A 14,280-nucleotide genomic window follows, 5' to 3' on the forward strand; every position below is an offset into this window, starting at 1 on the left:
AATGGAGGAGAAGATTCTATTCCTGAATTTGGGAGGATCAAGTTTCTAATTCTCAGGGACATCTCGGCCATGAAGCATTTTCCTGTATGCCATATTCTGTCTTAGGAGGAGTAAAAGCTATCCATGGGACTTAAGTCTTCACTCTCCCCCAGAGTGAGACCTACAGATGAACAACCAAGGAAGGGCTCAGCATGCCCAGGCCTGTGGGAGTTCTGCTGGGAGAATTCAGCCACAGTTTCCTTCCTAGATAAACGCAGTGGTTTGATCCAGCTGGCCTGGTTCTAACCTCAGAGGATGTGAGCCTGGGGACTGAACCAGGCCAGGAACTGTGTGTTGGTTGGCGAATCCATGATCACACAAAAAGGCATAACCTTTGGCAATCTAAGCATCAGTTAGGATTGCATTTGAAGTCCCATAACAGAAACCCAACCTGGCTCACCCCTTTGTCATATAACAGGTAGTCCAGGGACATTGTCAATAAAGTCATTACAGACTGCAGATCCTTCTAGATTCCTGCTCTGCCAGCCCAGCATGAGGCTTTTCTTTTCAGGACTGGGAGACAGCAGCTTCATTCCCAGGCATCTCTTTTTCACTCCAGGCAGGAGAAAGGGGAAGAGTGAGGCCAAAATGATCTTCTCCTCTTGAGCCTTCTCCTTCCTTAAGGGATAGATAGCCTTCCCAGAGATGGTCACCTATATTTTATTGTCCTACCCTGTGCACATACACAAGGGAGCCTAAGATATCAGATATTTCAACTGAGCACCAAACTAAACTTACGTTCACTTAGAAAAGATTAAAGGGAGAATGGATTCTAAGATACACTAGGCGTGGCTGGGCTATTTCATGAGTGAACTACCCATGCTTCAATTCTATGTTGAATAGACTGGCTCTTGCTTTTTCACAGCCCCCTTTCAAAAGCCTTTCATCATGCCCTGGACAACTTATTACTTTAAAAAATTGTCAAGAACCACCACACTGGGACCAAGTCTTGCAGTGGGTTCCCTGTGGGCTCAGCCATGCCCCTGCACTGTCCTGCAAGTCACTCCTGAAGTACTTCTTCTGGTATGGCAGGAGTCAGGAGGCCTGGGCTCAGACTCCAGTTTCCTGTGGGGCTCCTCCATGTCCTTGACCTACCTTCCAGGTACTTGAGGAGGACAGCTCCAATTCATAACCAAGCAGAGCCATCTGTGTGAGGCCATGCAAAGGCGTGCCTCTGTGGGGAACCGATGGCACTCCCACCCCCCTTCTGTTCGGCTTGACTCCAGACGAGCTTGCAGCCCAGCAGCCCTGGAGGGAGGACGCTGGATTTCAGCATCCAGGAAGACTGTGTGGGAGGTGATCCCAGACAAGATGAGCTGGGGGCTGGAGGCAGGGGATGCTCAGGGCTAGGGAGCTGGCTTTGCATGAAACTATGATATTCTCCAGCTCCTTGGTGGATTTGCCCCCTGCTCCAAGCTTCTTCCAAGGGTGATATCTACCAGGTCAGTAGATTTCCTTCAAACCAAATTGAATGGTCATCAAGTGTGTTCGATCCCTGTTTTAAGAATTTTTATGCTGTCCTTATGAAAGTAGCAAAACACAGATGACTCTGAGCAGGACCACTGGTTGATTAGGAGGAGTAAGCATGGGTAATTTTGTTTTTTATTCTCATTGTCAAGTAAATATAGAAAATTTCTAAATCATAAAATTTAGAAATACAAAAAAGCTTTAAGAAGCAGGAAGCAAAACCCTCATAAAACTTGGGGCCCATTTGTAACATCTAAGTTCATAATATCTCTATACAGTGCCTAGCAAAGTGTCTATGGCAGAAATTACTGTTTGCTCCCAATATCATTCTCCCATTCTTCATTGCCACCATGACCCAAATTTTTAGGGTAGCAATGTGCCTGGGTAAAAGATGACATTTCCTAACCTCCCTTGCAATTGGCAAGTGCAAATGGATTATAAGTGGAACCAAGATGGGCTTTCAGGAAGACTCCTAAAGGAGGGGAGTAGGGGCAGACAGACAGGGTGTTCCTTTCTCTTCTTCCTTTTCCTGCCTGGAATGTGGATGTGATGGCTAGAACTCCAGCAAATTCTAAAATGTGTATTTTAGAATTGAGCATGTGTGCTGAAGACAGGGATGCAGAAAACTAGAAGCAAACTACATTACTAATTACTTTGTCGACTGTCATACAGCACAGTGATGTCTGCCTCTGGACTTCTTTTATGAGAAAGAATAAATCCCTAGTTTGTTTCAAGTCACTGTGGTCACATCTTTGTTACAACAACTAAAGGTAATTCTTAACTGACCCAGTGCCTGACACAGAGCGAATGTCCGGTAGAAGTTTGAAGCAGCACATTTCTCTGGAAAGGGCTTTGGGTGATAAGAGAAGACTGAGCTAAAGAATCTGGCCCTGCTCTGTCACCAACTCCCTGAGTGACCAAGTTCTGTGCTCTCTCAGGGCCTCAGTTTACTTTCTGTCAAGTGTGAGGGTCAGGCTACGTGCTAAGAGCTTCTTTGGGCTCTTATCCCTCTGGACCTATGGACTGGACAGACCTGGGTGCTCTTCTGGTTTCATCTTTTATTAGCTTTGTAACTGTAGGTGGGTCACTGAGCCTCTTGGAGTCTTGGGTTTTTTTTTTTTTATCTCAGTTGCCTATCATATTAGGAATGCAGGAAATGTTTGTTGAATAAATGAGGCAAGTGGGGAAACATGCCACCTGTCTTGGCTGCCTCCCCAGATGACAGCAAGGATAAAATAAGAGAATCCTGCACAGTGCCATCCAGAAGAGTAGGGTATTATAATTCAGATGGCTCCAAGATTAGGTTGACCAGGCCTCTCCAGCCCCTCACAGAGCTTGGTTTGTAGGTATTTGCCAGGCCTGGCCTCTACTATAAAATGGCCCTGTCACCTCCTCCCCAAGCAGCTTCCAGACTGCTACTTGGATGGCCAAAGTCCTTAGGAAAAGAAACAGGGAGAGAACTAAACCAGTCCTGTGGCAGGTATAAGGGAGAAATAGAATCAATCCCTTCCTGACCGAAGTTCCAGGGACAGGGTCCTCCATCTCCCAGCTGACCACCTTCTGAGGATGCCAGGGACTTCGGCCATCATTTGCCTTCAGAAGAGGAAGCTGTGGCCGTCCAAGGAGCCCCTCAATTCCTATTGGCTCAGAGCTCTACCTGTGCTGCTGTTTCCTGACAGGAAGTTCAGTTGCCCTGGCACTCAATCTCCATGGCAACCCTTGCTTTTGAGACACTGAATGGAGACTGTTGGTGTGGGGAGGCCAGTAGCAGAATACTGATTTGCCTGGGTGTCTGTAACACCGACTGCATCTCAATACCTTTCCAGATACCCAAAGAACTAAAAATACATGTGGCTCTGTCTAGGGCTCTCCAGCCAGGCTAAGCATCTTCAAGTGCATCTGTGCTGACCTGACCTGCTAATATTAGCTGTCTTAGGCAAGTTGGGCTTGGGGGCCATGAAGTGAGGCAAATGAAAGTAAACACAAAATTTCAGAGCACGATCTGGAGAGGTATGCTGAAGAGAAGGTCGAGAAGTAAGGAGGATTTCCTGAGAGGAAGCCGAGGGCTTCTGGGGAGACAGCCGGCAGAGAGCACATTGAATCCTAACTCTCTGCAGAGCTCCAGTGAACTTGCTGGTCCAACTCATAATCCAGGCATTTATTCATTGGCTCATTCAACAAACATGTATTAAGCCCCTACTCTGTTTCAGACTCTGTGCCAGGCATTATGAATAAGGGAGTGTCTATGTTCCCTGGTTTACAGAATGTTTGCAACTGGAATTATCCCTGAAAATGCAGCCATACTATGCATATTCCTGGGTATCATCTCTTCTATGCAGTGAGCAGCCCGACCTGGAGATTATTTTACTTATAACCCTGGCAGTGTTTTCAGCACAAAGTTGGTGGTGAGCTGATATGGGATTAACTATAGTGGCATGGAAGTGAATGGCATTGCTGCTGTGTCTGGGTCCTGTTCCACCCTGCTGCTACAGCCCTCTCCGTGAGCCTCCCAGAGGCTCTGGCCAGCTCTGCAAAGTGCATGCTTGGGCTGTGAGGTACTGTGTTCAGGATAGATTAGATGACCACTCCACTGACACCTGCTGAGGGACCTCTGTATAAAATGACAGGTTGAATTAATTCCTAGTCTGCTTGGCGGGATCTCTGGACAGACAGTCCTCCCCTCACCCCATCTCCCTCTTCCCATAATCACTGCACATGTCATTCAATTAATTCTGCATTTTCCAGAGCGGGAAGCTATGCAGAATTTAGAACAAGCAGTCTGTGACAGGGCTGCTCTCAAAAAACAGGTGTACACACTCAGCCCCATCCCCAGCTCCAACCCCAGCCCCTCCATGAGGCAGAGAAGCCACACAGCGGAGCCCCGAAAAGTGACCATGGCTCTTTGGGACTATTCCTGGATACGCTGTAGGTGTTGCATGGGCTCATGAGGATCCCACAAATGGTGAGCCAGGTCACGGGAGGATGCTGCCACAACCCTGGCTGCTCTCCTGAGCCCCCGGGGTTCAGATCCTGCATCTGGCTGGTTGGCTTGGAACCGAGAGATTAGCTGAGCTCCTGGACGTACCCCAAATCCTTTGGGCCATCTGCCTGAGAATGAGAATGGTTCCATACAACCTAATCCTCCTTTCTGGCAGAGCCAGTCTAGATAGACTCGCCAGGGGCACTGGCTGCTTGAGGGAAGCTGCTCTGCTTCCGGTTCCCTCCTGCAAATCTGTGAGCAAAGTAACATGGACTTCCACCCTCATTATCTGCTCCTCCACCGGAGGCAGTGGCAGGTCTTGTGGTTTTCCTGTCCCCTCCTGCTGAAGGAAAGCTCCTGGGGCTACCTGGGGATTGGTCTGTAATTGATCACCTGTCCCTGCAGGGCCATGGGGTGGCACAGGGACCCAAGACCCAGCATGAACCCTTTGGGGGGCACTGGGAGGGTCCTCTCCTGGACCAGGACCTCTCTGCCAGGTGCTGGCCTCATTCAGGGCTTCACCTGAGATGCTTCCTACAACCCCCACCCTCTGAACTCAATCAAGCTGCCCTCAGAGCAAGTCTGAAGACAACTTCAACAGGACCTTTCTCATGGCTCTGTGGAGGAAGAAATAATGGAGAAAATCAGCTGCTCAGGCGCACCATTCCATGAAACAGCTGATCATGCATCTGTGGCCCAGACAGAGAAAAGAGCCCTCCCTATGTGTGGGATTTAAAAATCTGGGTCCCAGTCATACTCTTCTATTAACCAGCTGGTCACCTCTACTATGCAGTGCCCATCAGAACCTGCACACCCACCTCATCGGATTCTCAGGAAAATTTGTCAAGATAATGGCTATTCAAACACTTTGGACAATATTATACAAATGTGTGGAATTTGTTCAGCACCTACTTTGTGGCTGGCACTGTGCCAGCTCATAAGGCAGATACAGAAGTGGTGGCCTCCACCCTGAGGCAGCTTGTATAATCTGGGCTGTAGGCTATATGACATGTCAGATGATTGGTTGTTCTTGAGGAAAGGCAAGAGGGGGGCTGGAACCAAGCCCACACGTGTGAAACAAGCCAAGTGCCCTTATGTTTGGTAAATGCAATGTGAGATAGGGAAGGAGGGTTGGGGGGATCGGCAGGCCCAAAGGGGCCAGGAGGGCTTTGTGCAGAAGCCCATTTGAAGTTGGACTACATAGATGGACAGTGAGGATTGTCAGGGGTGGCCTCAGAGAGTTGGCTGAGAGAGTGGGGGTGGGAGAAGGCTGTTGAGGGTGGAAAGGACCTGGTAAGCAAAGGTGGGGAGGCCTAGCTACGGTGGTGTGAGGAAGACAGCACACCCAGTGGGGCAATGAGTTTGTACACAAAAGTTGGGCTTTGGGCACCAATTTGGGATCTATCACTTAGCAGTTGGACAAACTTAATTTGCATGTCTGAGTTTCAATTTCTTCACCTATGAAGAATTGGTGATCATACCTGCCTGAAATGACTGTGTGAGAATATTAGTTCTGGTCCTGGATTCTGCAACTCCTTAGCTGCCTAACGCATTGGAGTGGAGATCACCCCTCCTTCAAAGGTGGTATAGGACCAGAGGAGCTTTGTATGTAAAATACCTGGCATGGGGTAAATGCCCGGTGAGTGTGGGAATGTGACAGATTCTCTGTAGGGAGGTGGGGCATTGGGAAGTGTTTTGAGCCGAGAGGGAGGGTTCGAGCTGAACCATCCACCCTCACCCCTGTCACCAAGGAGAGCCTTTCTGAGTGATCCATATGGCCTGGGAGGGAGGTCCCAGTGGGCAGCCAAGCCTCTCTTTCCCTCTTCCAAGCTTGAGCCAGCAAGTTAACCAGGCCAGTCAGAGCCCTAGGGGGCAGACTTTCATCCCCTGAACACAAATGATCAGTTTAGTGACTGTAACCAAGGCAAGGAAGGAATTCAGAGAGGCCTCTCCTCTGGTAGGGGGGATGGATTGTGAACCTCCTTTCTTTGTTGGAAGGAAAAAGAAATCATTTAGTGGATTTATTTTCCTGCAGGCACACTAAATCCCAGAACCTGGACATTTCCTCCAGCCACACAGCCTCTGAGTCCCCCAAGCTGCCCCAGCTAAGGCCTGGTGAAGTAAATACACCCAAATGGCCAGGGCTACTGAGCTCTGGGCACATGGATAAAGAGCGGGAATGGGATGCAGTGGGATGCAGTGGGCTGCACAGACTCCAAGTGACTGGAGCCTGCCCCCACCCCTGCTCCTTCCTGTCAGTCCTCAGAAAGCTACCTGGAGCAGCCAGACAGCTCACCATCGTGGGCTTGGTCTCAAAGTCCCCCTAATGTGGGAACCCCTTGGACCCGTGTGGTCAGAAGAAGCAGCCTGGAGTGAGCAAGAACTCTGGACCAAGGACAAAAACACTTTCCTTAGAGAAGGAAGAATGTCCCTTACTGATGAACTGAGTGTCCTGTTTTCTTAGACTGTACAATGAGATGGTGTCCCACCCTGCTTGTCTCATAGGGTTGATGTGAGAGCCATTTGGGTTAATTGTCATCCTAACACCTTACAAATAATCATGAATAACCAAGTCACTGAAGTGCTTCCTTCTCTCTAGGGAAAATAATTCTAGATTCTTGCCCTCCTATTAAACTTAAATCCTGTCTCTCTTTCTGCTACATTATTTCATGTACATGGCCTGTGGAGCTTGAAGTCCTCTGAATAGACAGTCCTCTAAGCCAAGCTGCACCAGTGTGCAGTGGTGAGGAATGACCTCATGGTGCCTGACCAAGAGGTCCTACAGGGACTCTGGACAATGTGCTCCCTTACCCTGTTGGCACTGCCCCCTGCCCTCTAGATGTGAGCAGCTGCCACCCCACATACCTGACAGTTTCTCCACTTGCCTACTGCCCTGCCTCCCTTTCCTGCCTGCTGCATGGCCCAAGTCCACCCATCCTGATGTCAAAGGATGGAGTGTTAGCCAAGCCTCCAGGTGAGGCCAGTGCTTCCCAGTGATCCAGGGGCTTGGCTTCAGTAGCAGCCACCTGCTTCCTGCCTGTGGGCTTGGCTGACCCTCCCCTGCTGCAGCCTCTCCTCTCCTCCCAGAGGAGCCCGGGGTCTCTCCTCAGTGGCTGGGCTTCTCCTAGCTGAATGGCTGTGTTTGAGCGCACAGCACAGCATCTCTGGTGTGGGTCACACCTTCCTCTCCTCCCTTGGGTGCCAAGTTGGGTGCCCAGCTCAGAGCAAGCGCGAGCCCAATAAATGGAATGACTATGCAAACGAAGGCACGAATGAGTTAATTGCTGACGGTGTCATGTATCCCCTTGGGATTGGGTTTCCTCAGGACAGGAAATGCCCACCAGCACTGGCAGCCCCTGCTCCCCTTCCTTGGACCAGCCATGTGGGCATGTTTCTCCACAAGGATAATTCTGTCTCTTTTCTTGGAATTTCCAGCCCCAAAACAGCTCAGGCTTGCACAATGGTGCCAAATGTGGCACACAGATGATTCTGAGCAAGTTGTGGCTCATCTTACACAAATAGTGAAGTAGAAGAGGATAATTCTGGTTTTCTTCTCTGCCATTCCTGTCTTTCCGACTGTCATTGATTGAGTGGGTCATTCATTGAGTCATTGTTTCAAACAGTGACAGATCACTAGGTGCTGATAGGTATGGGCTATATGTACAAAGGGACCATGTGAATTGTGCCCCATGAGCCTGCAGCCCAGAGGGGGTCCAAAGGCAAACCAACAGTGCTAAGTGCAGGGCAACCTACTCCATGGAGGGAAGTCCAGGGAAGTTAGGAGGAAGCACCCCTCCTGGGAGTGTGGCCAGAAGACTTCTGGGTGGAGTTGAGGCTTGAGTGAATCCAGTGAATGAGGGAGGCCTGGTTATGTGGGAGGAGGAAGGGTGGAGGCCAGAGGGAAAGGAGCTTTGTCTGGGAGCCACCTGGAAGACAGTGTTGCATTTGACATGAGGACAGGGGGAGTGATGACCCATTCTTCTGGACTGATTCCTGCTAAGGTGTTAATTGTTAATTAGGGAAAGTGTGAGCTTGCTAACAGCTTTAAGGTGTGGCCCTTCCTTCTGAGGACTGTATTCATTTTCATTGCCTGCTGCCTGGGAAAAGTGTGGCTTTGGAATCAAGCCAACCTGGGTTCAAAACTTGACCACCAGTCACTACCTATAACCATGAGCAAGTCATTTAGTTTCTGGAACCTTCACTTTCTATAAAGTGGAGACAATAATCTCTACCTCCTAGGGCTGTTGTGTGAATTGAATGAGATGTCCTGTGGAAAGGGCCTAGCTCAGAGCTGGCACAGCACAGGTACTCAGAAGTGATGCTTCTACCTCAAAAATTAAACACATAACAACCATTTGATCAATAAATATGAGAGATGCCCTCTCAAAAAAAAAAATTAAAGACAGAATTACCATGTGATCCAGCAATTCCACTTCTGGGTATAGACCCAGAAGAACTGCAAGTAGGATCTTGAAGAGATATTTATACACCTATTATTCAAAATAGCCTATAGGGGGAAGCAATCCAAGTGATCATCAATGGATGAGTAGTTAAACAAAATGCAGTGTGTATGTGTACATATACACAATGGGATATTTTTCAGCCTTAAAAGGAAGGAAATTCTGACACATGCTACAACATGGATGAACTTTGAAGACATTATGCTAAAGCGATCACAAATGGACAACTACTGTATGATGCCATTTACATGAAGTACTTAAAGTCGTCAAATTCAGAGAGACAGAGGTAGAATGATGGTGCCAGGGGCTGGGAAGAGAGGGGACTGGGCAGTTAGTGTTTAATGGGTAAAAAAAGTTTCAGTTTGGGAAGGTGAAAAAGTTCTGGAGATGGTAGTTCTGGTGGAGATGGTTGGGCAACATTGTGAATGTACTTAATACCATCAAACTGTACACTTACAAATACTGAGTTTTGTTATGTATGTTTTACCACGATAAAAAAAGAAAGGCATGTTGCTTTACTTCTGCTTCTCTACCAACCTTTCTTTTCTTTGTAAGAAAAGTGGACAAGGGCAGGCTTGGTGTGACACATCTAAAAGGTCACCAACCCTGAGCTAGATGCCTAATTGTCAGAGGATCCTGCCCAGACTTCCAGGGGAGGATTGATTAATCAATGCTCCATCAAGGCAGAGGAGCCTATATATCAGGCTCATTGGAAAGCAGCTGGTCATAGGCTGGAGTTGGGCAGAGAGAGGGGAGGTGATGAGCATTCACTGGAAGTCCACTGTGCATAAGGCAAAGTGCTCAGCAGGTGCCAGGCCTGCAAATGACAAGCTTATGCCCTCAAGAAATTCACAGTCAACTTCTACCCTTACTGCCACCCAGTCATCTCCCACTGCGGAGATGGTGAGGATCATAAGGGGAAAAATAGTTTTGCAATTGTCTGCCTGGACTCAGGACTCAGGGATTTTTCCAGAGCCCTCAAAAGACCTGGCTCCTGAGGCCAGCACTTCTGCTGACCTCTACCACAAACATGTCTTGTTTCCAGACCTTGAGCAGCAGTCAGGATGATCTGGTGGGATCTTCACAGTGCTGAGGTTGGCAATAGGCCAGGCCATGGGCAGCAAGAAAGAGGAAACCTATCAAGCCACCCCACTTCCTGCAGCACCCTAGGAGTGGGGAGTTTAGGCCAGAGGACCTTTCCTGGAACTGACTGAAGGAACTTGCTTTGGCTATCATCCTCCTGGGATCACAGGCCCCAAGAGTTGGGGGAATCTTCATGGGACCACCCAAATAGTTTGGGGTCCTGAAAAGAGAGTCTTATGTTTCCTACATCCCCCAACCCTCCCCACTGCCCTCAAGCATATGACAGATATGGATTCCATGGCAAAGTGTGGTTGGCAATTTAAACGTAAGTTCCCAAGTCCAAGCAAGTGCTTTTAATCCACTCAAAAACACTCATTGAGTCCCTACTTAATACCCAGTATGTTAATAGTGCAGTCCATGCTCTTAAACTGGATAGGGGTTAGAGATCTAGGTATAATTTCCAAAAAGTTAAAAGCATGAAGCTCATACAGATACAGAATAACATGTGTCAAAGATTTTATTGAACTTACTAATTAATGAGGGAACCAATAAGATGCTAAAGCTGATTCAAAGAGCATTTAAGGAACTGGACTTAAAGGAAAAAGCACACCAAAACAATTTTTTCAGTTAGAGCCAAGTCTGGTAATGTTCTACAGGACAATAAAGCTGGGGTATATCTCTCTTCCTGGACAGAAGTCATTTGAATCTCTACTAGACAAAAAACTGTAAATTAACATGTAACTTCACAGTCATTATAATAATAGCAAATGATAAAAAACAATGAAACAGTCTCCTAGAGCAGCACTGTCTAATAGATGTATAGTGCAAGCCATGTGGGTAATTTATATATTTTTAGTAGCCACATTAAAAAGTAAAAGTGAACAGGTGAAATTAAGTTTTAAGAATATATATTTTATTTAATCCAACATGTCCAAGATATTGTCATTTTGAGATGTGGCATTAGCAGTGGACATGCAAATGCTCAAGTAGTCATATGTTGATAGCACAGTCCTAGAGAATTAAATAATCTTCATATAGCTTTTTGAGCAAGGTTCAGTATGACCCTAAGGGAACATACAGCCATCCTCTTGGCCTTATCTAAATTTCTGAAAGTTTTTCCTAACATATCTACATAACTTCCTGTGGCCCAGTTAGCAGGGGTACAGGACAAGTGAGTCCAAGCTATAGCCCTTAAAAGGGTCTGTGCAAAGCAGTTAGAGAAACACCTAGGGAAACAAATGCTCTTGTAACGGTGTATTAGGGGCCATGAGGGCACAAAATACTGCTGGTGCAATGGGGAGAATCAGAAAAGACTTCACAAAGGATGAGTAGTTTTCACAAGGTGGAAGAAGTGTGGGTCACTCCCAGCAAAAAAAAAGTGTGACCAAATGCAGGACAGTGCACAAGTTCAAAAAACACTGCACTTGGGTGTATAGGGAGGGAGGGAGAAGCATGGACTCGGGTCTGAAAGATAGGCTGGGACCAGATGGTCCAGGATCTCGGGTGTCTCATCTTTATCCAGCAGCAACCCATAGAAGGGTTTTTAGAAAAGGAAGGATGTGTGACTACACTTGTCTTTTAGGAGGACCCTCCTTGCTCTGGGACTGGTGGCATCTTCTATTCCTTACCCTCTCATTACCCCAGTTGTGAATGGGGATGAAGTGTGGATCAAGCTTGGGAGCTAAAAATATTTTCCAGTCATCAAGTGACAAATGTGATGCCAATCCAGAGTGAAGAAAGGGGGCAAGGTGGCCTCAGAGGGCAAGATGATTCCTTCTGGGATCTGAGGAAGGCTGTAGATGACTTTCACGGATTGGTGGTTTAATAAGTGATACTCTGGTAGCCTTTGAGGCCAGGTTAGGACAAGGTAAGAGAAGTCTCAGTCTAGCATTAACTCAGCCACTGGCCGAGTAGGACAAGACAGGGCACGGGCTTGGCCTGTTTTATTCCCATCATCTGGATGGAGATAGAGCTGGCTCTGATTTCTTTTGCCCTTTACATCTGAGGAGCTCAAAGTACTTTATGGGCATTCTCTAATGCTGGTCTCTCCCTCCTGCCAGAGGCTGAGCAAACAAGGGTGGGGAAAGCTGGAACAGGCCCTTATGGTACAAAGAACCAAGATACCCTGAATTTTTTGAAAGTCTCATTGGTTACCCCCACCCCCAATCTCATCAGTGTCACAGAAGAGGAGCATGACATGCTTCGATTCTAGCTGCACCTGAAGTGTACAGAACAAGCCACTTTAGGCTGAGACCTGTGGCCTACAGGAAAGCAAGAGGTAGTGTGAGAAAGGACAGATTTCAGGATAGCTCTGCAATCAAGTGTCTCTCTCAGTGGTGTGTGTAATGGAGGCATGGGCTGAGGGTCTTAAATCAACTTCCATGCAGCTGATGTTTCTAAGTGGCCATCCCGGACAGTCAACGCTAGGGTCCTATTTCCACTTGGGGTTATATAATCATCACGTGCAGGACTAACCACACAGTTGAAACAAGAAAATCCCCATCTAATCTCCTTGGAGATAAGACGTCCCCTTGCTTTTTGCCATGAACTGCTCGCTAGCCGGGCCTTCATGTGAATACCCTCTGGTGAAAACTGAAGTGCAGAGCAGCAGAGGAAACTGAGCTGGAACTTGGGGGATGAGCCAAGAGTGCCAGCCCCCAGCCTCATGTTTAGAAATGAGCTCTACAAAATGTCAAATTCTTGGTTAAAGCCAAAGTCCAGGCCAATACCCAGCTGTGTTCCAAATATCATACATGGACTCAGTCACCTCTCTGCTGTGGCTGAGACCTTTTGCTTACTCAGATCTCCCTCTTCCGTTCTTCCCCAGACCTGATGCTCCAGCCCCAGCCCCTCCTGGAGAGGCTGTGCAGTGGCCCATGTTCTTTCTCTCCCCAGGTGAGGTCTCCTCAAAGGTCCTCTAGTGAAGTCTACCTATTAAAGTTGGAAAGGGCCTTAGAGTCTATCCAGTAAAAAGGGAGGGAGGAAGGAAGGAAGTTAAGCTTATGAAATGTCAATTCCAGCTAAATAGTAGGGACATGGGATTGTCTTGAAGCCTTGTGAGAACCCGCTAAGGTGGGTTGTATTATCCTTGATATTACAAATGAGGAACTGCAGCTCAGCCAAGTCAAGCAAATTGCCAAAGGTTGCAGAGCCAGTGGTAGATGCAGGGCTGAAGCTCCAGCCCCCCAGTTCCTATCCATATTCAGTCCCAAGTAGAGTTGATCTGAACTCTAGAGAAATCCGTGAGGGAGCAAAAGCCCCAAAGTGAGGTGGACCCTTGAGCTGCTAAGAAAACAGCCACCAAGAGCCACCTGGCTGCATAGCCCTGTGGGCCTGTCCTTTAACTTATAGATGACAGTTCTTCACATTGGTGGGGGTGGACCCAGACTCCTCTGGAAATCTGAAGCTCTGAATCCTGTCTCTAGAAAGTAGTACATTCACTCACAAATACATACAACTTTGGCTGTGATTTCAGGAGGTTCTTGGGGCCTTGAGAGTCTACAGATTCTCTTTGAAACCCAGGAGTCTCCATGGAGCCTGGAGGGTGGGGGCAGGGGGAGGAGAGAGAGAAAGTGTTTGGAATAGTGGAAGAAGATAGAAACAGAGTGTAATGGGGTCTGGAGGGAAAGGGCAAGAGGTGGTGCCGCTCTGGGGTCAGGGAAGGAGCCGGCCATGGCAGAGATTCAGGTGGCCAGGGCACCTCTCAAAGTGAAGTCTGCTGGTGTCAAGTGAGGGCATCAAAAGGCATGGTAGAGAGCTCTGGGGTTGAGGGGGCAGGTTCCCCCAACCCTGGCCAGTCCTGACCCACCCTGGAACTGGGTTTTGTTCTAATAAGGGAAGTGGTATCCCATTACACAGCACAGATTCCTAAATCTCCGTTTGGAAAGAGGATTAATATTCCATCCCCTGAAGCTAGAAGTGTCCAGTTAGAATAAAAACCCAGAGTGTTCTTGGTCTCAAAGTAACCCAAACTATCCACCTGCCAAGGATGGGTGGCATCAGGCAAACGCAGCCAAGATAGCCTGTTAAAAATAATGATTATGTAAAGAAAACATCCTCAGAAAAAGAACCCTGGCTAATCTGGGCAGGCTGGAATAAACACCTTCTGTTGTGACCCACCTCTGAGGTGAAATGATCTATGTCTTCCTTGGACTGCTCCCCAGTTCCATTCATTCACGTGCTCACACAGCAGACACTCAAGCCGGACGGTTAGGGTTTGCCCAGCTGTTCTATTTCCAGCCTGCGGGTTCA

This window comes from Manis javanica, chromosome 4 (assembly GCF_040802235.1).
Source record: "Manis javanica isolate MJ-LG chromosome 4, MJ_LKY, whole genome shotgun sequence".
Taxonomy (NCBI): Eukaryota; Metazoa; Chordata; class Mammalia; order Pholidota; family Manidae; genus Manis; species Manis javanica.